The sequence below is a fragment of the Centruroides vittatus genome, unplaced genomic scaffold, assembly GCF_030686945.1.
Source record: "Centruroides vittatus isolate TY-2023 unplaced genomic scaffold, ASM3068694v2 contig_1253, whole genome shotgun sequence".
Lineage (NCBI taxonomy): Eukaryota > Metazoa > Arthropoda > Arachnida > Scorpiones > Buthidae > Centruroides > Centruroides vittatus.
In genome coordinates, this window is record NW_027120803.1 from 20,220 (window position 1) to 45,540 (window position 25,321).

At 31.5% G+C, this 25,321-nt stretch overlaps 2 long non-coding RNA genes across 2 annotated transcripts; both read left to right on the forward strand.

The window, feature by feature from the left end:
* The first annotated feature begins 436 nt into the window (after window positions 1-436).
* LOC136988451 (uncharacterized) lies at window positions 437-23,551 on the forward strand. Its single transcript, XR_010882765.1, has 3 exons — window positions 437-547; window positions 2,812-2,955; window positions 23,405-23,551. It is a non-coding gene; the product is annotated as an uncharacterized lncRNA (long non-coding RNA).
* A 123-nt stretch (window positions 23,552-23,674) lies between these two features.
* LOC136988458 (uncharacterized) lies at window positions 23,675-25,119 on the forward strand. The gene is made up of 3 exons (XR_010882767.1): window positions 23,675-23,777; window positions 23,864-23,968; window positions 24,995-25,119. It is a non-coding gene; the product is annotated as an uncharacterized lncRNA (long non-coding RNA).
* Window positions 25,120-25,321: the final 202 nt, after the last annotated feature.

Consider the following 25,321-nt stretch of genomic DNA (forward strand, 5'->3'; position numbering starts at 1 on the left):
TTGAAGATGATGACATCCGTTGCATAAGTAAGAAACATAATCTACGTTTGAAAACTAACTGAAAAACATTTTAAATATCAAATTAGAAATAACGATGATATTACAATATTATTACATTATGATAAATAATATTCAGTAGTAACTGATTATTATAATATAGCTATAGAAAGAACTGTTTTTTGTAAATGCAGTGATTATTTTTTGATTTTCATTATAATTAACCATAAAGAAATTTATAAAAAATGTTTCTTTATTCTAATTAATACATAATAATGATTAGGCAATCGGCAAATAAACGATTATGAAGTGAATTAACTTTCTGACATTTTAAATTTTACACATATTCTTACATTTATTAATACTGTATTATTACTATTTTTTACAATTCTCGATTATTTCCTATTAGGTTATTGTAAAGAAAATGAAATAGGATATAATAACTGCACTATAATCAATAAATCATGCGAACTTTCCGAAGAAGATCCATTTTTCCATTGCACAACATGTTTGAATGGGTTTGAACTAGATTATGATGATAATTGTGTCAGTAAGTAGATTTTTTTCAGTTTTAAAAATCATTCTCAAAAGTAATTTTAAGTATATACTTTCTTACATACAAGTATACATAGTGTATGTGAAAATATATACTTGTACACTTAAACATCTCTTCACGGGCAAAAAGAGGTCTTTCCAGCATTCCAAGAGTATTCATTATCAATGCAAAAATGTAGAGGTTGAACTTGGTTGAGTATTGATGGCATGTAGCAAGCATTATTTCTGTATGCGTCTGTTCTGTTCCCAATCACGCGGTGATCATCGACAGTGATGTCTGTCGGACCTCACTGTCGATGTACTAGGTGAACTTCGTTCCTGACTGCTTGCGAATTCGCGTTAGGTCATTTGGGGGACGCTAAATTAAAGCGACTTTTCACTCTGCATAAGCAGTCCGTTTTCGCCTCTGTTCGAAAACTTGCTTATCTTACTTAACAAAACATTCTGCATAATATAATACGTTAACTTGTTATATCTTGCATGGATTTTATGCAAGGAATAATACATTAAATTACAATTATCCCTTGTATAACACGGTAGATTCGTTCCTAAAACGTGCTGTGTTACGGAAATTCGTGCCATACTAAACAAATGGCTAATGCATAACATAGGAGTAAGTTCCAATAATTAACAAATATATATTATTTTTTTGTTATTAAGAGAAATATATTTATTAAAGAAATCAACAATTAATTTTCAATCAATACTTAATTAACGATCAGAATTAAAAGTACTGTATTACGCGTTAATATTAATTCTTGTTAAATTACGGCGTTTTCTTTTTACAAAATATTATCTGAACCTTTTTTTGAACTTGGCGAGATATATCAGCAAACGTCTTCATTTTTATTATTATTACCATATAATTTTTTATGAATGACGAAATGAAAATATGTTATTAATCGAAAATTTGTTCTAGCGGGTCGCGTTGTTCAGTACCGAGCAATTGTTTTTCCAGAATTTGTGTTCGAATACCGAATTGTTCGAGTTGGAAACAGTTTGAGTACAATTTACCGACGTATTTCATTTATCACTTTTACAAATGATTACTTACCTACTGTTACACATAGGCTAATGACATTTATTTTAAAATGTTTAAGTAAACTTTACTAAACACGAAGATTAATGTATAAAAACAAAATAGTGACTGTGTTAAATACTAGAGTCTAAGAGCAATGACAACGACATCCGGTTGACAAGAAAGCTAGGACAAGGAAGAAAAAAACTATTACCAGTTTGTTATTAAAGTAACCCTAACGAAAGGCAAAAAACAAATTGAAAACTTCAGTATTTGAAAATCCGTTGGCAAATTTGAGAAGAAAACCATGCTTACTTGAATAAAAAAAAATAAAAATCAAATAACAGAGTTTACATTTAAAACTTGTGAAATTATGAGGGTTTTTCAAATTCTCGAACCGTGTTAGAGCAAACTCGTATTATAGAAATGTTATGTTCTACGAGGGATACCTATTAATGTAAACTGTATATGGTCAAATTTTTGACAGAAATGGAATAAGACGATCGATATTCAGAAAATATTTGGCAAGAGCTTCGCCGTATTTCGAATGTCGGTAGTGCGTTCTTGTTTTATGACGTTTTTTACAATGCAAAACTTTCCTTCGCTTTAAACGCAAATGAAGTAGTAATCAAACGTAAGCCGTTCAGAGAGGATACTTTCTTTCTCTCGTGTCAATCTATTCTCTTTTCTCTCTCCCTTCTTTCCGCCTGCTAAGCACAGTATACGGCCGTAGATTTTTGTTAAAATCTCTTTAAAGTGTTTCTCAACTTCTTGAAAGTTATGGACATTTTTTTAGTGCATTTTTAGTTCCAGGAACACGAATAAAAAATTTGCTTTTATGTAAAAAAAAGAATTTAAATGGAAAAAGATTTTTGTTTAATTATAAACATAACAAACATAAATTTCGTTGCTTTTTTGAAAATAAAATTTGTAGGACTATTTAAAAGTTAGAAGACAATATTTATCGTAAGTAAAACACAAATTATACTTAATTAATATTAAGTTGCTTAAGTTGCTGTTTATAACGAAGATGTGTACTGTTCATTGTATATTTATTTTCATTTATTAATTGTAATTTAAAATAACTTTACGTTTTCTTTAAAATACGCTTACAAAATTAATTAATTTTCCGATAATGTATTGTTTGTTAACACATGTTTATAAAATATTGATTGTAAAAAATATTAAACCGAATTACTTATTTCAATAATACATCTTTTTGACAATTTATTTTTTCTCAGGTATTTGTGAAGAAAATCAAACAGGATTCGTAGATTGCAAAAATCAAAGCAGGAAATGCGAAATTACTAAAAAAGGAAACTTTTATAACTGTGGCAGTTGTTTAGACGAATATGTTGCTCCAGACGATAAATCAAAATGTATTCGTAAGTAATTATATTTTTAATCTTAATAACGGAACATTTTAAAATCAGTGAAATTAATTTACTTGTTATTAATAGAGCGCGGATTTCTAGCTATCATGCCATATGTTTATTTAATGGCAGGGTTAGTATGACTATATATATGCACGAATTACAACGAATAGAGCTGGACAATTTCATTCAAATAAAAAATTAAAGAGAAAGCAGGCCAAACTTTTGCAAATAATTTTTATGTTAATGAAACTGAAAATGGTAGAATGCGTCATTATATGATAGCTAATAGTTTTCATTTGTGGCTGAAAATGTGGGTTTGACATATGAAGAGTAGGCCTAAGTTGTGTGGAAGATGAAAACTGCTTTGTGAACATTTAGAAATAAAAACTTTATAAATATTTCATCATTAATCATTAGTTATTAATAATTAGTAAATTGTCATGTTAACAGCCAATTATTATTAATTACTAGCTGTGTATGTTTAGCGTTGCTCCGGGTTTTGAGAGGGTGGGGATCGGTAAACTTGGGCGGTGAACAGTGATATAAACAATGGTTATTTTAGTAACTAAAATATACTGTACATTTATTGAGTTGAGTATTTAGAATAATAAAACGGCAAACACAAAAATATTACTCGGATCTAAGATTAGAGGAGGTATGCTTTAGGAATAGTTGATTTGGAAATACGCATAGTTATCGAAGATTATTAATGACAAATTTGGTGCAGATACAATAAACGGTATAGAAACCTTTACTTAAGTAACATGAATACATATTTTGACTTTTATATATGTAGATATATATGAAACTTATACCAATATAGTAACCGAGTACACGAAACTCTTCAAAATATCCGCTATACATATATATAGTGTTATCTAGCACAGTACTTATTCCAAGTACTCGCATGTTTTGCTAATTTCTCACTAATTACTTTTTAATATTAGTTCTTCAAACATGATACTATAATTCACTATTAAAACCTGCTTATAGATAATCGTTTGACGGAGCGGCTGCTTATTGATATGTGTCGCCGTCTAGCGAACAGAAACACAAAGAGACAGACAGAATTCCATTATAGTTTAATTTATATAATGTACATTTTGAGATCATACGTACATTTAAATCTACCCCCGAATCAACAGATTCAATATATGAAGCTGTATGAAATATGTTCAGGCGTTTTCTCCTTACATGGCAAGATGTCCAGCTGACAAACAGATTGATCGTTAGTTTTATTTTAGCGTATATACGGCTTGTTAAATTCAGCGCTGCTGCAATTCATGCTGAAAGTATTTTTACAACGTACACGGAACAGAGCTGCAATTCCAAACTGACAAATCTCGATGCAGCTGTTAGAATATTTTGCGAATTATTTAATTCGAAACATTAAAAAGTAATTCTATTTCTGCGATGTAAGGTTTTTTATAGGAGGTAAAATTAACCATATAACGAGAAAGGCTCAAGTTTAAAATGTGGGCTTTCTAGACTCAGCAGTTTTTTCTCTACAAGCGTCTGCAGTGCCCGGATAAAGAAAATGAAGAAATACAGAGTTTTGACGAATTGTAAATTCGTCAAAACTCTGTATTTCTTCATTTTATCTCTGTATTTCATTACAATTTTAATTGCTTATATTTCAGCAGCCATTTATAGAAAATCTTAAAATTTTGTATTGTACCTAAGAAAGGAATTTTCTTTCGAACGAGATATTCGGAATTACTTCAGGTGTTTGGGGGCGAAGAAATCGACCTCTGAAAATCGGCAAATATTATTCCTATGTGTATAGTCTGTTAGTGACTTTTTTACTTGGCGGAAACTCGCTGCCGTGACTCTTGATTTATAAGTTGGATACTTTTAAGGTTATTTTTTTAAATGATTTTTTAAGCTTTAGGATAAGTGCTGTCGTTTTTATGATTTTTATTACCACCATTTAACACCAGTTCATCCCCCTCCTTATTGTCAAATTTAATTATTACCGATTGTTTACCTTAAGAAAACCCTTTTGTTTATTATAGAACGTTGATAGATAAATATCTAATATAACTGTTATATTTATTTGGAGGTAAGAAGACCATAGATATATTAAAATTGCAAAGATAGAAAGGAGAGGATTTCACCCCCCTTTTATAACAAAGGAAATAGAGTTCCGTTTTTAAGATCGCATCGTTGACAAAAAACGGTTTGACGTCAATCGTCTTACCCCTTGTTCTACCCCTATTATGATGTAATATTGAAAGATTTTGATTGGATAAGGCAATAGAATATTATCGAAATTCACACCGAAATCGAGGAGTTCTCTGAAACCTCTCATCGTGAGAGAAGTCATTTGGGTTCTCCAATGGATCGAGTCCGCTTAGAAGCTTCATCCCAATGAAGAAGTGAACTAAGGTTCTCCAATAAATAGTTAGGAGTCAGCGATTGGACTCCACATAGAGTAAAAATATGAAATAAGTGCCCATCATAAATATTGCCAGTCGTTAAGTGGAAGATCAGAGGCTTAAATTTATGTGCCAATAGAAACCATCTAGAATCATCAATTAATGAGGTATTATGATCCCAGATTATTGTTGTAAACTCTCTCTCACGGTGATAGGAAATAGAATAAGATAGATATAGACCGATCGAATATGTTACATTTATCCTTTGTATTCATTATTATTTGTTAAATTAATTATTATTATTGTTATTGTTTAAAAGGTTGTTCTCTGACTCAAATTTTTAGTAGGTCTTTTCCAAACTTACCATCGCCCCTCCCCCTCGTTATTCCGCGAGGATTTAAAGCGCGTTTAACCCGCTAAATATTAAGGTTAACTGGTGTCAGGAATAAACGTCATCCAGGGGTTTTTGCGAACACTGGAAAAAAATATAATAACTCAAGGAAGCCATCCTGTACTTCCGAGTAACTGTTTAGCAACAGGGTCCATAAGCGGTGAACAGGTTTTACTTAACGTGTCTATCACTCTGGCGAATCTCACATAATTATCCCTTCTAAATGTCACGTGATTCCCCCTTATATCGCCGTTATTCGCGCGCATCTAGCAGAATTCCATTTTTTATCTTTAAATTGTAAAATTTTTGGCTTCGCTTCAAAAATTATTATTACATCTTTGTTTTCTTTATTTTTTCTACTTTTAAACAGTGTAAAAATATTTTCTTATTGACACAAATACTTTATTTGTGTCGAATTTAATGTAATTTGATACGTAAAAAGCAAAAAATAAACATATAAAATTTCAACTCGCAGTAATTTATCTTATTTTTCACCGATCGCTATCGGGTTTGTTTGTAAATGGGGGAGAAATATGACACTTTCAAGTGAAGTCAATAGAAATTTCGTACTACTGCGAAAAAATTTGTTAATATACCCCGCTTTACCCCCTACGCGAAATCGATAAACATTATTTGTTTTATGAGCCTATTTTCAAATGCTTCTTTCTGACTTGTAAAATCGACCAATTCACAAAGCTTTCATTTTGTTTTACTCATATGAATGTTGTGTTTAAGATTTAAGATTTAATAGATATTTTCTATATATTTTTACACATTAATTTAATTTTTAATTTTTAATATGACATAGTTGTGTGTTAGGCTTAACTCGATCACCCAATATAAAACTTGACATCGCTAAAAATATTATTGAATCCATCAAAATTCTTTGTTGATAGTATAGATATGTTTTCTGTGCATGAAATGAAGCAATCAAAAAAATAATGCGTGGACCATCGAAAATTCGGCAATTTACCACAACGATTATCGAATGCGTAAATTCATCTATTTATAACTAAAAATATTCTCGAAATTTCATCAAAAAACTGCATTTTGCAACAATAGCTAAATGAAATTCTTACGCAAGAAAAAAAATTATACAATTAGTCGCAATTTGTATTAAAGATATTAATTTTCAGAAAGTTTTTTGCTGTTATTTCTCGCGCGGACAAACGCGATTTCTCGCAGAATATAATGAGACATCGCTGAGTTTAATAAATAAATCTCAATATCTTGGTTCAAAATCAGGCTAGAATCAATCTTTTTCTTGAAAAAAATAAAATTGTTGAGAGAAAAAGAATTGATAGTGCGAAAAAGATACTCGCGATGGTCGCGATTCGACGATAAGCGATTATCGCGAACTCGTTTTTTTCCCGATTTTTTGCTAATGCGCATAGTCGCGTGGAAGCTTGTTAGAAGCCTGCACGTTTTGGATTTTTTTTTCTGAGTAAACTCGGCGCCCAATAAAAACGTTATTTATTGCATTTTTCGCAGTTCGAAAAGATTGGAGTACTTAAATTTTTTAAAAATTTTTTGAAAAATTTCAGAAAAAATGCCAACAAAACACAAGAGGGCTTCTCACAGAAGCCGGGCGATAATAGAAGGGTAAAAATAGTTTATTTTGAAAATCTCTTCCGCAGGCAATTCAAGAGCTTCATCTTTTCCCGTCATAATCAGAATTGGGAAGAAAAATCGTTCTTTTACGATTTCGAACTTTCTGTCAATATCATTTACCTCAGCTATTTCTCTCACTGTTACCAAGGATAATTGGAAACCGTTTTCTCGATAATTATCAAGCCAATGTGTAAAATCGTTTAGGTGTTGTATAGCCGCATCTAGGTGCATTTTTTCACTCTGCCACATTTTACTTATAACATTTATCTTTGTAAGAATGTCATATCATACTACGAGAGCAACTACAAATTCGTAGGCAGTTATTTCCTTTTCTATAGAATGGCATTCACTAACCAACTGACAATCTGTTGTATTTTCTGCTAAATCCTTCAAAGCATCACATATATCGCTTAGTTGGTATTTAACAGCCTTCACCGATTCTACCCTGCATTCCCGTGTAGTTTCGGAAAATGGTTTCAGCTGATAAGGATTTTACCATGTGCTTTTAAAATAGCCCACCTCTGACTCGAGCCGGCAAACAGAGTGTACAGCCTAAGTAGCAAAAAAAAAAAAAAAAAAATTTTGCTTGACACAAGAACGATGCTGCATCTCCTAGGATTGAGATTTCAGCTGTGACTCCCACAAGGAAAAAAAAATAAGCAAATGGATTAATTTCAAGTATACGTTGCTGGACACCACTTTTTTCTCCACGCATATCGGCTCCATCATCATATCCTTGGCCTCTGCAGTTTCGCGATGATATATCCATCTGTTCTAGCTCTGTGATTATATAATTAGTGAAAATCTCAGCTGTGGATTTTTGACAGCTAAGAAGCCAATAAAATGTTCTTCAATGTTAGCTGTATTTGTATTAAAAAATCTTATAATAATTGACAGTTGCTCGACATGAGAAACATCACGAGTACACTCAAGAATAATCGAGTAATATTTATTCTTATATTATTTTGTCAACAATTTGAGTCTTCATGTGACTTGCCATTAATTGTATAAAATCATTTTGAATATATTTTCCGAGATAGTTGTCATTAATTGTTTTGTCTGTTACTTGTTTTTGGTGAAGTCGCGACATTGGATAAAATCGGGCTATTAATTTTACTAAATCTATAAATTTGCCACTAGCCTCACTTGAATCTGAGTCAGACATTAATTTGTCTCTATGACCTCTGAAGACCACATTGTGAGATGCTAAAAATTTACAGTTGCAAGTAGTCTTTTTAAAATATATCTCCAACGCTGCCTTTCTTGTTCAATTTGAGTCTGGGCTAGAATCAATAGTGGTACAGCTTTTTAACCCGTTCTCTAAATTTAACCATTTCAACATACAATCTTTGTGCAGTTGGCTAGATTCATGAGAATTTAGGTAATCACCCAAATGTTTCCAATCACACACTCCTTCACTGGATCCAATTCTTGTATTTTTTCGTCCGAACATTTGACACAGAAAGAAGTAAACAGCATCCTTTGTTTGTGAACAAATCATCCTGCGCATGTCAAGTTTTTCACCATTAGCTAATATTTTACTGTAATGATATTCGCTGAATCGCCGTCCATTATCATTTAAGGGGGAAAAAAGTCAACTTTAACTCGGATTGGACCTTTTAATACAATCTTAGTTCGGTCTACAACAGTAATTGTTAATGACCACAAACCTGGATCATTTTGAGGATTCAGATTTTCAATTCCGCCAGTCACGGATGTAGGCATAGACTCAGATACGTATTCTTGGCTGGATAGTGTTGACGGCGGCGGCGGCGAACGTTGTGTAAGAAAGAATGATGTTGTCGACTCATTATCATCGCTATTGTTACTGGGTGGCAGCGGCACCCATGACGATGTTGAAGGAATAATTTTAGCTGGGTTAGGGTTACAGTGCAATGTGTCACTTTCAGTCAATGAAGGGTTTTTAGAAGTTTCTTGACCATCACTTTTTATATATTTATATAAAACTCACGTAGATTTTCTTCTACCTGCTTTCCTTTGATAGCTCGTTTCCTTTTTGAACCACCCGACTCAATTTTTTTACCGGCATCACGATCATGCGAACTCATTTCATAAATCTTGTTTCGCACATGAAGCTAATTCAGAAATAATTTACAAGCAGTTTTACACAGATTTTTAACAATTCACTCTTTACTATAAGTACTGTTAATAATGTAAGATTCACTAAAACTTAATAAAATCTAATATTTATTTACCTACTGAAAGATATGTACAAACGATTATGTAACGCATACAGCTGCTAGAAAAATAAGCGCCAGGTGACAAGAGTTGACGAACGAAATGAAACACGGGGATTCCCCCGAGCGTAAATCGTAAAAACGATGAATCACGAAAGTAACAAAACCGCGCGTTCAAGTGGGTTTCCTAATGCGCGAGGCGCGAGATTCAAATACTAATGAATTTTTCAAATATGTTTTACAGTCAAATTACAAATAAAACTATTATTATTCAGTGATAAATTAATTAATTTTGATATCGTTAATCTTACTTTTTATACGAATGTGAGATTAAATAAATCTAAATGAGAAAATTTTATTTAGGCACTTATTAATATTAATTTATACTGTACTATGAATTAATCAAATTTATTTTATTGTTATAACGAATAGCTAAGGATAAAATAAAAACTTAAGTATCAACTTTTTTCTACTCGGGTTGTTGCACCAGGCCCCTGCAAGAGCGAGGCCCCGGGCGATTGCTCTGCTCGCCACTCTTTAAGACCGCCACTAATCTAAAGGTTTGTTCTCAAAGAATCTTGCACAGACCTTCTGGAAAATCAATATGGTTTGTGCGAGATGCTTTGAAAACTTCGCGGTTGATAATTTGTTAGTCTGGTTTCCGATTGAAAGTCCGTTTAGAAATAAAGTGAAAGACTGGACAATATATTTCGATCTAGAGTTCAAGATACAAAACAGCTTAATGTATGTACAATATGTAACTAAAATGTTTTTAAAACGTTAGTGATGTTTGACATGTTATCTGAATTTCCTGGAGAAATAAGTCATTATGTGATGCACATATTTGATTTGGGTTCATACTGTATCAGTATAGACAGCGCTCTCCTCTATGCAGTGGCGTGCCGTGACATTTGATGATAGGGAAGCTGTGTTTCTGTAAGAAGCCGACTTTCAGGGGCAATCAGTTAATTGCGCGTCAGTGATGGTCTAGGGTCCATTCGTACGTGCGAATGACAAAAATAAACAATTTATGTACTTTAATTCTAAAATACAAATAATACATACATAATACAATTATAGAAAAACTTGTTTCTTTTTTTTATTTTCTATAAATTAACTCTATTCGGCGATGTTTTCCCGCAAAGTCGTTAATTACTTTATCATAAAAGTCACTCGTCGTTGATTCCATCAACGTATTTAAAAGTTCTTTTTCTATAGAAAGCAACGCTAGTGACGACAATCTTTCCTCCGACTGAGTGTTCCTGGCGAATGTATGAATTCGCTTCATTGTTGAAAAACTACGCTCAACAGACGCACTGGTAGATGGTATTGTAAAAATTAATGATATTAAACCATATAATTCTATTAGTACGTCTTTGTTTAGGTCATCATTAATTATAATATTTTTTATGTCTAAGAGTGACTTGCCAATATAGTCCGGACACGAATATAAATATTGCAATTCACTACGTAATTTACATAAATTAAAAAATTCTCCATAAAATTTACGTAAAGCATTAAAACTCTCTTCGGGAAATTGTTTTTCATAATATTTAAAATTATTAAAATCTAAAAGTGATAAAAATTCTAGAGATTTTATGTCGGCAAATCTGTCAATACAATTTTGTATCAATGTATCCATTATTTCATAAAACAGACGTCTATATAAATCCTTTTTAGACTCAATATCAGTATGTCTCATTCCTCTTTTTGGTTGAATTTCTAAAAAAGTTTCATCTTTTTTCAAAGCGTCCCAAATCAAATCAAAATCATTTCTTTTCTGTCGTAAAAAATCAATAAAGTGATTTATTCTAGTAATACAATATGCTATATTAAAATTTTTTTTTGTAATATATCAAAAAGGATATCTGAATGTGCAAATATTTGATGAAAAACTAGTAATAAAAAGTGAAAATCAAAATCTATTAAATAATGGTATAATCCTCTTGCGGCAATTGTAGTATCAGAATCCCATTGTTCTGGACTTTCAACCATATTCAACAACAAAAGTTTTAATTCTTCTTTATACTCCATAACGCAGTTTACAATCCTGCTATTGTAATTCCATCTAATAGGTGTGGCTGAAGGAAAACGCTTATTGACTTCTAGGTCTAAGGCGTGAGATCTTTTAGAAGATTTAGAAAAAAATGAAGAAAATCCTGTCATAGTTTGAAAAAATATTTTACATTCTTTTATATATCCAACAGATTGAGAGAAAACTAGGTTCAATCTGTGAGCATAACAGTGTACGAAAATAGCATGTTTGGATATTTCTTTAATTTTAGCTCGGACACCATTATGTTGTCCGGCCATTACGGCAGCACCGTCGTATGTTTGTGCCACTAATTTTTTAGTGCATTGAAATTCGTCTAAGTAACTCTTAATGTGAGTGAATAACGAATTTGCGTCTCTGTTCTCACTCACATCAGTAAAGCCCACAAATCTTTCTTCGACGTTACCGTTTTCTTTCACGTAACGAAATACAGTCGACATCTGGGCTCTGTGGCTAATGTCCGTTGTTTCATCTACAATTATAGCAACAAATTTTGCGTTTTCAATTTCTTTTTTAATTTCTTGCAATAAAACGTTTCCTAACGAATTAACGAGCTCATTTTGAATTTTGTTCGATAAGCCAGTAAAAACTGTAGACTTCTCTAAATGCATTTTTAATTGATTATCTGACGTACTTAATAAAGAAACGAGTTCAATATAATTACCTCTGTTATTAGATTCAATACATTCCCTATGCCCTCTAAATGCCAATTCTTGCTTTGCTAAAAAGCATGTAATATCTATTAATTTAGATACAATATATCTATTAGCCGTAACTATCTTGTTATAATTTTCAATATTAATTTTATATTGTTTACTAATGTTAAATTCTATTCTATTTTGATTTCCAAATTGCTTCAATTTTACGAAAGAATCGATGTGACATTTACGATTTTCGTGTCTTTTTCTAGCTTTACTCAAATTATTTAAATCGTCAAAGCCATTCTTATTCCACACACTAATTTCATTTGAAAATAATAGGCAAGGCCAACAAAACAATTTTTGCATTTTTATGCATCCACAAAGCCATTTTACGTCTTGATAAATTTTATCGTGAAAATGTCGAACAAATTTTTTTGTCGAAGTACTTATATTTAATTTAGGCGTTGGTCTTTCTCTTTTAATAATGGCTTCTTTTTCATTATATTGTCTTGAGCCAAAACTTTTTTTAAGTAAATTTTCAATATCACAATTACAGTTTAAATCGCTAGCCATGATATAAGGGCTAAAATTAAAAATAAAATTATTAAAACTTACTTAGTAAAATAAAATTTGTGATGGATATACAATTATACATACCTGGTACAAAATATTCAATTGTATGAATATACTTTTGCGAAGAAACGTATATAAAAATAACATAAAATATTGTTTATTTTTAAATATTTAAACAATCCACTGAGTTAAAATTGCTCCCTGCGAGTGGCTCACGAATGGAAACAGAGACGATTTTGGTAGGTGTACAGTGAATGCATGCATGACAAATCCCGAGGGTGCCGATACCGGTCAATGTCAAATGCCTCTTTTGTCGCATCACTAGTATATCTCAAAGAACGCGACAGGGCCGTTGTAAATTTTAAACGTTTCTCACCATAGATGTAAATATGTTAAACTTAATAGTCATTTGTTTTCTAACTACTGCAATTCGTTTTAGTACCAGGTGTACACGGAAATCAGTTCCCCACTGTACTGAGCTAGTAATTGCTTCGGTTAAGCTTTTGTTTAAGTCAGCAGGGTTTTACTTATGTCACCATTCCCTAATCTCTTAATTATTTAACTACTTCTTAGTAGAAATAACTCGAAACCAGTTACTTTGTACTCGAATATCTGTAGTCGTGGGAAAAAAGTGGAAAGAAATTTTTATGACAACGGATACATAAATCGTACATTCAAGGAAAATAAATTCTAGAGCTTTTTTTGTACCATTGTACGTCTCATTCATTAAATTTGGTTGTAAATAATGATGCCAAAGTAACAGTTAATTTTTTAACATTATACAAGAATTGTACGCGTTTTTTCTGCATTCCCATACAGATGGGACATACTATAATCGTAATATCACCGGTTTAGCATTGAAACCCGTAAGTAATATAAGATGGGAGAGCGGAATAAATATATCAAATATTTTAATGGATTTTTTTAAACTCCTGTCAACTATACAGAACTATCATAAAAACATGCCAGTAAACTCCTATCGGTTGGGTTAAGTTATAAATCTAGTCTAGGGTGGGCAACCTTTTTTATAACACGGGCCAGAACAAATTTTACGTTTTTCCGCGGGCCGTAGTAGTTAATTGACGCCTTTTTGTGACTCGTAATTTTTTTAGTCTGCAAATATGAAATAAATAAATAAAAAGTTTATACTACATTTATTTCTCTTATCGTTTTCGAAAATTACAAAGAATTGGAAAATTAACTATTAATTAGTTATTTTTCCAATTTAATAATCTATTAAAGATCTCGCGGGCCGGATAGAAACTTTTCGCGAGCCGTAGCTGGCCCGCGGGCCGGGGTTGCCCGCCGTTGATCTAGTCTACTCGTGATTCACGTAATCGGGCGAGAGCGGCCGAATATCTAGCAGGCAGGCGGCTAAACAGCCCACAACCGGTCCGGGATATAAAGTTAGAAGCTTTATGTGTGAAGCATCCACCAGCTAAACCGGGTGACGTCGGTGCTCTGTAAAGCGCATGCGCCAATGCCTATAATCTGGCTGCTTGGAAGTTGACAGGCAGGTGGCTAACAGCCCACAACCGCTCCGGGATATAAAGCTGTACTCTTTACGAGTGTGTCGCTTACCCTGTTTAGCCGGGTGAGCTAAACCGGGTGAGGTTGGTGCACTGTAAACCGCATGTGCTAATGCCTATATAATCTGGCTGATTGGAGACTGACCCGGTTTCGACATTCCTTCCGCCACCGAATTATTCGAATATACAATAGCAATCTTATCGGTTTTTTTCACATGTAGTAAAGAAATTTGTAAAAGATACATAATGCAGTTATAATAAAATATTAATTTTAATTAATGCAAAGTACGTTAAAATATGAAAATTTATATTTTATAAAATTCAAGGGAAAGTCATTGGAAGGTGGAATCGGCGCTTCCATCGCTTCCAATGACGGCACGCCACTGCCTCTATGTAACGCACCGGCGCCTACATTTCAGACTTGTTTGGCATTTGTTCGTGTATGTGTGTGCACGCACTATATTCATATCTCCGCTTCTCGTTCGGAATTAAAATGCGAACTAGTTTGTATTAAAATATTGCAGAAGCCGCAGATATTAAGGGAAGCAGAACCGCAACTGCTTTACAGGAGTATGAGAAAATACAGTAGTGTAGAATTTAGTTCAATATCTCTATATAATTATTAAATATTCATGTTAATTGGGCTGCAATTTGATAAAAAATATCGTAGACCTGTAAATTCCCGCTGTCGTCTGCCTGTCTCTGTCCTTGATCTCGAGAAGGTAATAGGATAGATAAAAAACGAGATCAGATATGGAAAGCTTAGTGGCAGTAGGTTCCGGTTAACTATATACAAACCTCCGAGCCGGATCAAAAATCACGTGATTTTAATTCAAACATTTTCCCTTGTAAGCTGTGAACTCCTGATAGAACTCCTCGAAGTTTACTTATAGAACTCCTCAAAGACTTCAAGACTGCCTATTTAACCTTTCGAAGGTTGGTTTTACGTGATGTTGCTTGACATTTTCTCTTGTTCACTGGAGTTTGATGTCGAGAGTCCTCGTCTGATACTTGTTACGGCAGCTACAGACTCGATCGTCTAGTTGTGGATTCAATTTTTTACGCATTTCTTGACCCAGTTCAGTTATAAAGCTAAATACATCGTGATGACGACTTTTCCCATGCATCAAAAAATGATCCACAGTCCAGATTTTTTGCTCAAGTTTTAAAGGCTCTATTACTCAAAACTGTTTTTTCGTCAAATCTAAAACACTAACGTTCTTTTCACCTAACGCGACCATCCCCAAGTAATTTGCTTAAGCAATTGCTGTGGAATAATAGTTTAGTCTATGAAACTTTTTTCAAAGGCCTTTATATAACGAGGGTGCATAAATAGACGTACAGTTGAGAAATACATATTTGATGTTTATTATTATGTTGGGTTAAATGAGATATACTCGGTTAACACGTGAGATATACTCGGTTAATACCGGTGGCTATGTACTATGCCGGACCAAAGTCAAGGCATAGTAACCAAAACAGAAATTAAAGAAGTGTATCAGTTGTGTGTCTGTATTCAGGAATTTTTCTTCACAATATAGTGGCCTTCTGTAGTATGATGTATGTGTTTCTATTCAATTGTAATGTGCCCAGGCTTTTGTGTAGTGTGTGTGGTATGACACCTGTAGAGGAGAGAACAACAGGTACAATAAGCACCCTATCCATCCTCCACAGATGCCTTATTTCCTGGGCGAGTTCTGTGTACTTGCTAATTTTTTCAGTGCATGCGTTTTGTATATTGTGAGTGTTTTGGAATGGATATGTTTATAATGTATGTGATTTTATTGTGTTTGTAAATGAGTATGATGTCTGGTCTGTTGTGGTAAATTGTTTTATCTGTGATTATGGCTCTGTCATAGTACATTTTGTGGGTGTCGTTTTCCAATAGTGTCTGTGGAATGTATTTGTAGTATGGTTCGTGGATGTCTACTAATTTGTGTTTCTTTGCAAGCTCTTGGTGTATTATATTTGCTACTTGATTATGTCTGTGTAAATAATCTGTCTGTGCCAAGAGCTTGCAACCAGAGGTGATGTGTTGTATAGTTTCTGGCATGATGTGACATTTTTTGCATGTGTCATTTGTGAGTGTTGCATCTTTGAATTAATTTTTTTAAACACTGAAGAAGCCGCAGATATTAAGAAAAGCAGAACCGCAACTGCTTTACCAGAGTATGAAAAATAGAGTAGTCTGGAATTCATTTCAATAACACTACATACAAATTAAATATTCATATTTATTGGGTTGCAATTTTAAAAAAAGTAAATTCTGTCGGTGTCTGTCTCCCTATCTCTGTTCTTAATCTCGAGAACGTAGTAAGATAGATGAAAAACGAGATCAGATATGGAAAGCTTAGTGGCAGTAGGTTCCGATTAACTATACACATACCTCCCAGCCGGATCAAAAATCTCGTGATTTTAATTCAAACATTTTCCCCTGTAAGCAGTTAGATAGATGACTAGTATTACTCTATTGTTAAAGGAAAAGTATGGTGTATAGGGGGACAAGACACTACAAATTTGAAGTTGAGAGCATATATTTAAATTAAATAAGTTAGAAATACGACTGAAAGTTGTAACAATGCATTGCGCCGATGTCACAATAAATAATTATTCACATTACATTTAAAATCCTTGCTAAATGTAACGAGAATATATCTGCTGAAAGCACTCTAGTACACACAAGGGCGTTCCTTCAAATGTATGAAAGTTTTTTTCCTTTTCTTGTATAATATGCGGAAACAATTATATTAATATTAAAGTTAAAATATAGTACATCAGTAAGAATATTAGATTATTTAGATAAATTCTTCAATATAATTTAAAAAATTTAAAAGGCTTTTTATCAAATTATATATTTAACAGACAAATCAAAAAATATTAGTGAAGTGAGTACCATTTTTGATAGTTTCAATCGCCGTTGATGTCTGCACTGTTCTTTTACTCTGTCCTGGTTTATGAATACAGGCTGATGCAATAGATCTACAGAAACGGACGCAACCCTAATTATGCGACTATCTGGCGGGTTACCACGCTGATCCAAGTTGAAGTGTCGCATGCATATACGCTGTGTAGCAACGACAGAATAGTTATTTTAAAAATAAGCCTTTCCTGTAAAAGCGTGTTGTTCGGTTGACCACCTATCATTGCTAAATGAAATGGCAGCTCTATGACACTATAACTATACCATCATCTGAAAAGTGACGTTACTAATATCACTGTAATTTGCATATCAATATATATGAACACGACTGCCTGGATGTAGAGTATCTAGCAAGAAATGTGTCATGTTTCGGTTAATGTTTTAAACTCATCATGTTATTTAATAAACATACATTTTTCTCTCAATGTGAAGACATGTCTTTTAATTTTTCAGGCTTAATAAAATTCTGGAAAGTGTCCATCTTCGGTGTCAATCGCTAATTGTAGTCTTGTTTTAAAATTTTTAATCGTTATTTTGAGAGTGTAGTTTTTAATCTCGTCAAAACTACTCACAATGGCTTCTCCAAATAGCTGATCGTTCTCGGGATTATCCTATATATCTGTCCTTCACGTAACCCCAGGAAATAGTCACAACGATTCAGATCTGGTAAAAAGGGAATCCATTTCACATCCTTCTGGAACAACTGAAACATCTTGTTGAATATCAAAGTGTTCATCAAAAACTCCAAAAAAAGTCCCGTATTAATCCTAGCTGTATGTGGTCAAACCTAATCCATGGTGTCCTGCATATACCATGTCTTGTTCAAATTTTCCAACTTGATGAAAAATGATAAAACTCTATTCTCGAGGATGCTGAAATAAACAGCAATCTATTAATGGTTTGGTGGATAAATATCAGTGCAATTACGCCTAGGTAATTCGTTGCTACCCAGACAGTTTTTTCTGGATGTAGAAGCATATTTACGAATTTTTGGGGGGGGTTCAGTTTCCGAAAATTGATAATTTAGTCGATTGATATATCCGGTTTAGATTAAAGTGCAATTCATCTTAAAAAACAATAATTCCAAAAAATTATAATTTTTTTTTAAATAAACGAATTAAGATCATTCTTTTTTATCCGATTTCGAATGAATTAAACCAAAGATGAACATTTATTTAGAAAATTACCAAATACTTCTTACTTTATTAACCATATTATCCAAATGCATTTCACACGTTGTGCCTCCTCAGTGGATATCATGTTACACACGACCAGTACATCTACACTCTATCAAGTTATCCTAGCATTCATCGACACATACGCCGGTATTTAAATTAATAACATTTACATAACTCTTGATACAATAATGCTCAACAATGCGTCTCATTACCAGATTCTCTATTTTATACAGTATTTTAATGTTGTTTCTATCTATAGTATAACGTTCTACACTGCAATGTTGATGCCACAGAGATTCAGTTTTATTTAGCCGGATTGCTGCCTCGTGTTCTTTCAGCCGCTTCTCAAGTTGTCTTCCTGTTTCACCGATATGATATTTACTTGTTGCATATGTGCACATCAGTCTGTAGGCAACGCCTGCCGCCTCCAAAGAATTTGTCGGATGTTTAATATTTCCTTTATTCACCAAATAAATACTTTTACTCAATCTGGTTCTTTGTTCACCTACTAAGTTGACAAAATAAGTTTTAAAATTATTTTTATATTTTTCAAAAAATTATTTAATAACTTTTCCTTTTTTTACATTATATCTATTAATGGTATAACAATTATACCACCTACGTATTAATTGTTGTGGGTAATCATTAAATAAATATTTTAAAAAAAAGAGTTGCAGTTTCCATTTCTATATATTTCTGTAATGTTGTTCTACTAAAGATCTTTCTTAATACCATTTTAAAAAAAACGTTCCTCTTTATGTTATTGGACAGAACGATTTATAATTAATCACATTATTATTATTGCAATTTTTTTCGTACTTACGAAATAATAACGTTTCTTTCTGTCTTGTAATTGTAACGTCAAGATAATTAATTTCATTATTTCTTTCTTCTTCATAGGTGAATTTAATATTTACGTTTAAACTATTAACATAAATCTCAATGTCTTTAGCCGTAGTGATATTTGAATCGTACAAAATCAATATATCATCTACGTACCTAGCATAAAAAGAAATGCCCTGGGACTGGAAAATCTTTTGATCTAATGTTGTCATACAAATATCCGCAATCTTCGGGCCTATTACGTACCCCATTGATATCCCATCTTTTTGTCGGTAAAACTCTGTAGAAACTAAAAAATTATTTTTAAAAGCAAATTCTATAAATTCTATGATATAGGTAGGTAAATTATAATTACTTAGACATTCCGAAATAGTTCCACTTTATTGATGGGTACATTGATTTTACATCCAGGCTTACAAGTCTAAAGGATTTCTTACTTTGACTATATAATAGGTGCGAGATCAACTGATCTGTATTTTTTATGCTATACCTAGAATCTGGTATACACTGTAAATATTTTTAAAGTAATTTTCCAAATTATACAATATAGAATATTTAAAATCCACTAAAGGTCTATAAACATTTCCTACTTTATGAGTTTTAAGTCTAATATTAAGTTACGGAATACGCACATTATTAAAGTTCATTATCTTCTTATACTCTTGGCTCGTAAATATCTTTTTTATATGTTTTCATTAACTTCGTTAATCCTTTTTTAATGTCATCTATTGGATTATTATGTAAAAGCGTATATTCATCAGTAGATACTATTTCTTTTTTCTTTAATTGTAAATCTGAATCCGCGATAATTATAAGTGCGTGAGATTTATCTGCTTTAATAATAGATATTTGCTTATATTTAAAAATTTTTATTAATCTATTCATCTTACTAATTATATTAATTGCTTTTTTGTCTATTATATATTCTTTATACGCAACTTTTCCTTTAAACTTTTGAAGATCTTTACTTAAATTTATTCTCAACTGCTTTTTATCTTCCTTTTCCCCTGGAATTCTTTGAATAGCACTTTCTATTCCGACCAAAACTTCAATTGAATTTGAAAAAATACACATGTTTATATCTCCACACACAATAAGCGTAGATAATCTTTCGGGACATCAACATCTGTTTAGTTTATAATTAATTTATTTAACCATTCTTCTTTATCTGCTGTTGAAGGGTAATCGAATTTTTTAGTTCATTTGATTTTTTTTTTCATATTATACTGATCATTATTATTAATAATATTCCTAGTATTATTAATATTTGTATTATTATTATTTCTCTTCATTAATTTAAGTTTTTTAGATAGTAAGTACATTTGTTTACCTTTTTTCTTTATAACAGATTTAATAATTGATCTTTCTATTTTAATTATATCACCATATCGAATACTGGTCCTGATAAGACTTCGGTAATTCTAATGTTATAGGTGTGTGCTGTTCACGCAAGAAACACTTGAAATAATTTCTATCAATCTTCAATCTGTCCATCTGTTGCTTCAACTCCTCTATTCCCATCTTTCCTTTATTAAACTTATCAAATAATAAATAAATATTACAAACAATGGGATCGGTTATTATTATAATGTTAAAAAACAATAATTCCAAAAAATTATAAAAATTTTTTAAAATTAAACGAGTTAAAATCACTCTTCTTGACGTTACAATTACAAGACAAGAAGAAACGTTATTATTTCGTAAGTACGAGAAAAATTGCAATAATAATAAGGTGATTAATTATAAATCGTACTGTTCAATAGGCATAAAGAGGAACGTTTTTTTCTTTTCTTTTTTAATGGAATTAAGAAAGATCTTTAGTAGAACAACATTACAGAAACATATAGAAATGGAAACTGCAAGCCTTTTTAAAAAATATTTATTTAATGATTACCCACCACAACTAATACGTAGGTGGTATAATTGTTATACCATTAATAGATATAATGTAAAAAAGAAAAAGTTATTAATTTATATATTAAAATTCCATATATTAAAAAATTTTTTGAAAAATATAAAAATAATTTTAAAACTTATTTTGTCAACTTAGTAGGTGAACAAAGAAATAGATTGAGTAAAAGTATTTATTTGGTGAATAAAGGAAATATTAAACATCCGACAAATCTTTGGAGGTGGTAGGCGTTGTCTACAGACTGATGTGCACATATGCAACAAGTAAATATTATATCGGTGAAACAGGAAGACAACCTGAGAAGCGGCTGAAAGAACACGAGGCAGCAATCCGGCTAAATACAACTGAATTTCCGTGGCATCAACATTGCGGTGTAGAACATTGTATTATAGATAGAAACAACATTAAAATACTGTACTTTGGTAATTTTCTAAATAAGTGTCCATGTTTGGTTTAATTCATTCGAAATCGGATAAAGAAGAGTGATTTTAACTCGTTTATTTTTAAAAAATTTTATATAATTTTTTGGAATTATTGTTTTTTAACATTATAGTAATAATCGATCCCATTGTTTTTAATATTTGTTTATTATTTGCAATTCATCTGTAAACAACACAAATCGACTATCCATAACTTCCTCTTCGATCATATTGAGAATTATCTTTGCCATATCAGCTCTATTTTGTTCGGTTCCAGAAAGAATCGCTTGGAACACATGGATACGTTTCTACAGCTTTCCAATGCAAAAATTCGATAGATTCTGCTTCCGATTTTCTAGTTTTCTGGTTAATTTTACTGATAGAACTCCTCGAAGACTTCAAGACTGCCTATTTGACCTTTCGAAGGTTGGTTTCACTTGATGTTGCTGGACCTTTTCCCTTGTTCACTGGGGTTTGATATCGACAGTCCTCGTCTGATACTTGTTATGCCAGCCACAAACTCGTTCGTATAGTTGTGGATTCAACTTTTTACGCATCTCTTGACCCAATTCAGTTATAAAGCTAAATACATCGTGGTGACGACTTTCCCATGCATCAAAAATAGATCCACAGTGCAGATTTTTTGCTGAAGTTTTAAGGACATTATTACTCAAACTGTTTTCCTTTCAAATCTAAAACAGTAACGTTCTCTTCACCTAAAGCGACTATCCCAAACTAATTTGCTTAAGCAATTGCTGTAGAATAATAGTTTGGTCATTGAAACTTTTTCAAAAGCCTTTATATAAAGAGGGTGCATAAATAGGCATACTTTTGAGAAATACATATTTGATGTTTATTATTATTATTTTATTTCTTATTTCTTGTGATTTAATTTATGCATAAAAGCGAATGTTTTTCTTCTATGTTTTACTCACTTGCAAATTTTATGACATCAAGTGTATACTTACTTTTGAATTCTTTGTATATATATATAATACATTTATTTACCATGACTTCTTGTGTGAATTTATCTGAGATGAACATAAAACAATCCGGCAACGAGTTACTTAATTTCCCCAGCAAGGTGATGGGTCAAGCACACAGTTCTGAAACTGTGCATGACCCATCTGTTTTCATATTTTATTATATTTTTAATCTTGCGGATAAGGATGGGTTTTATAGAAAAAATTGTAAATGCTAAGAACGAAGAAAATGGTCAATATGACCGACCCTACTCGAGATATAAGATACGACACTCCTTTATCTCTCATCTCGACCTTTTATCTCAAAATTTAAAAGCCTTAACCCCTCTAACACACAAACCTCTCGTGAAAAATTTCTGAAATTTTGCAAAAAAGAACAGGAGTTATTATGCTTCAAGCAGGGTGAATGAAATCGTTTCCTCCCACACACTTTCATACGCACACGCATACACACAAACACTGTAAAATCTATACATACAGAAAAACCCCGAAATTTTTTGGATTTCTCGACGTTTCAAGGTGCCCTAAGTCAAAAAGTGTAAAAATCTTTGGAATGATTTTTTTTTTATACTTTCTATACTTTGCTATACTTTTTTTCTGTTATACATGACAGCCGTGAAAGTAAAATGCAATTTAATAGTACGTAATTAAAACAGTGAATATTTTAAAAATTATATATTGATAACACTCGTAAATACCAAAGTACTAAGAAAAGAAAATAGCAATTTTTTTGAAAATAATTTAATTATAAATAATAAACAAGTATATTTATGGACATTACATTATTGAAATAAATATTATAAATAAGTCATAAACTTTTTTCTTCCAGATCTTTGTGAAACAATTGAAGATAAAGAAAAATCGACATGGAATGAATTTTGCAAGAAAATTAACGCAAAATGCAAAGTAAAATCAAAAAATATCACATGTGAATGTGAAAATGAGGATCATTATTTTGACAGCAAAGAAAGAAAATGTCGAAGTTTGTTTCTGTTTTTCTGTTTACATTGAATTCAATTTGGTTAGTAAAATTTCAAAAGTTTAAATTAATACGTAAACTTTTTCAGTTAAAGATGTATGTAATAAGAAAGAAGGCCAATGTGGTGCTGATGCTGAGTGTATACATATTGAAGATACTTACGCATTCGAATGCAATTGCGCTGAGGAACAATATTTTGATTATTCAAAAAATCAGTGTTTAAGTAAATTTTTCGTATTAAAATATCTTAAATGCTCATAAGAGGTCGAGATATAAACGTTTATAAACTTTCAATTTATTTTTGTGTAGGTATTGATAAATGTTTAGGTAAAGCATGTGATGCATTGAAAGAATGTCAAAAAGGTGAATGCAAGTGTATGATGGGATTAAAAGAAAGTGACAAAAACTGTGTTTGTAAGTGATCCTTTGTTTTGAATTACTTAGCATACTGTATTCTGAATACTATTAGTAAAATTCTGTAAAATATTATATTTATCAGATATTTATATATACTGTACATTTTCGAGTTTACTCTGATGTTCATTATGAAAACAACATTCCGAATATATTTCGAATTAATGTATTCGGAAAGAACATTCCAAATTCGTTTGTTCCGAAGCATCTGCCAGAATGAAAATATAGCATTCGAGAATATCAGACTGCTTCTGTTAGTCGACGTGTGATATACATTAGGCAGTGCGTCAACAACAATTGTTTACGTCTCAGCTTGAGAAGACGTCACTTTCGTTTTTATCACAATACAGGTTGTCTCTTTTATCATATCTCATATAAAGGTCGTACTGTAGTTGGCAATAACAACATGTTTGGATGCAACGAACCATCGGCATTATCAGATCACTTTATGTTATTACTCCGTTATGTTGAGGGTTAACAGTATATATAAACTTATCTCCAGTATAAAGTTCATATTCTTAAAGCAAAATTTATCTGTAAAACAGCTACATATTATGACGTACAAAATTCTATTTCATACATTTTTAATGTAATTATATTCATTACGTTGTTTAAACAGTAGTATATATTATCGTAAAAATATTTTTAATAATTATTAAAAATTCTTTTATTTTTTTTACTGATAATAATTTTAGTATTTTCGTTTAGGATAATGGGTGAAGAGACATTTTTAATAAATTTGTTTTAAATTTATTTTAAAGTAAAAGTATATAATAATATGTTTCTATTTATAGAATTTAACAGTAATATATAAATATTTGTTATGCAATGGAAACTATGCTATAATTTTAACTAAAGAAAATACGAAATCAAAATCTTTATACTGTATATGTTTACTAAAATTCAAAATCTATTTTAAATTTTCAAAGTTTTATAAAACTAGATAAGAATTTTATATTATTATAAAATAACACTGTATACTGATACAAATTCAGTGTTTTATCTTATTTTGTAAAAATTTTACAGTGGATGAAAAAATTTGTAAAAATCGTTATGGGAAATACGCCATATGCAATGTAAAAGCGGATTCATTCGGTAGGCCTGTATATAGTTTTGATTGTGATACAGGTTACTATTTTGATCCGAGTTCGGAAGAAAAATGTGTCGGTGAGGAATTTATTTAATTTTTTTTTTGTTTTAAAAATAAAAAGTAATTAAACTAAGATTTAATTGGTGAATCTTCATATATATAGTATCGACTAAAATAAATTAATTGTAAATTTTATTTAATAAATTGTTTAAATGATTACTGTAAATTTTGATATATTTTCAGAAATTAAAGGAAATTATTGC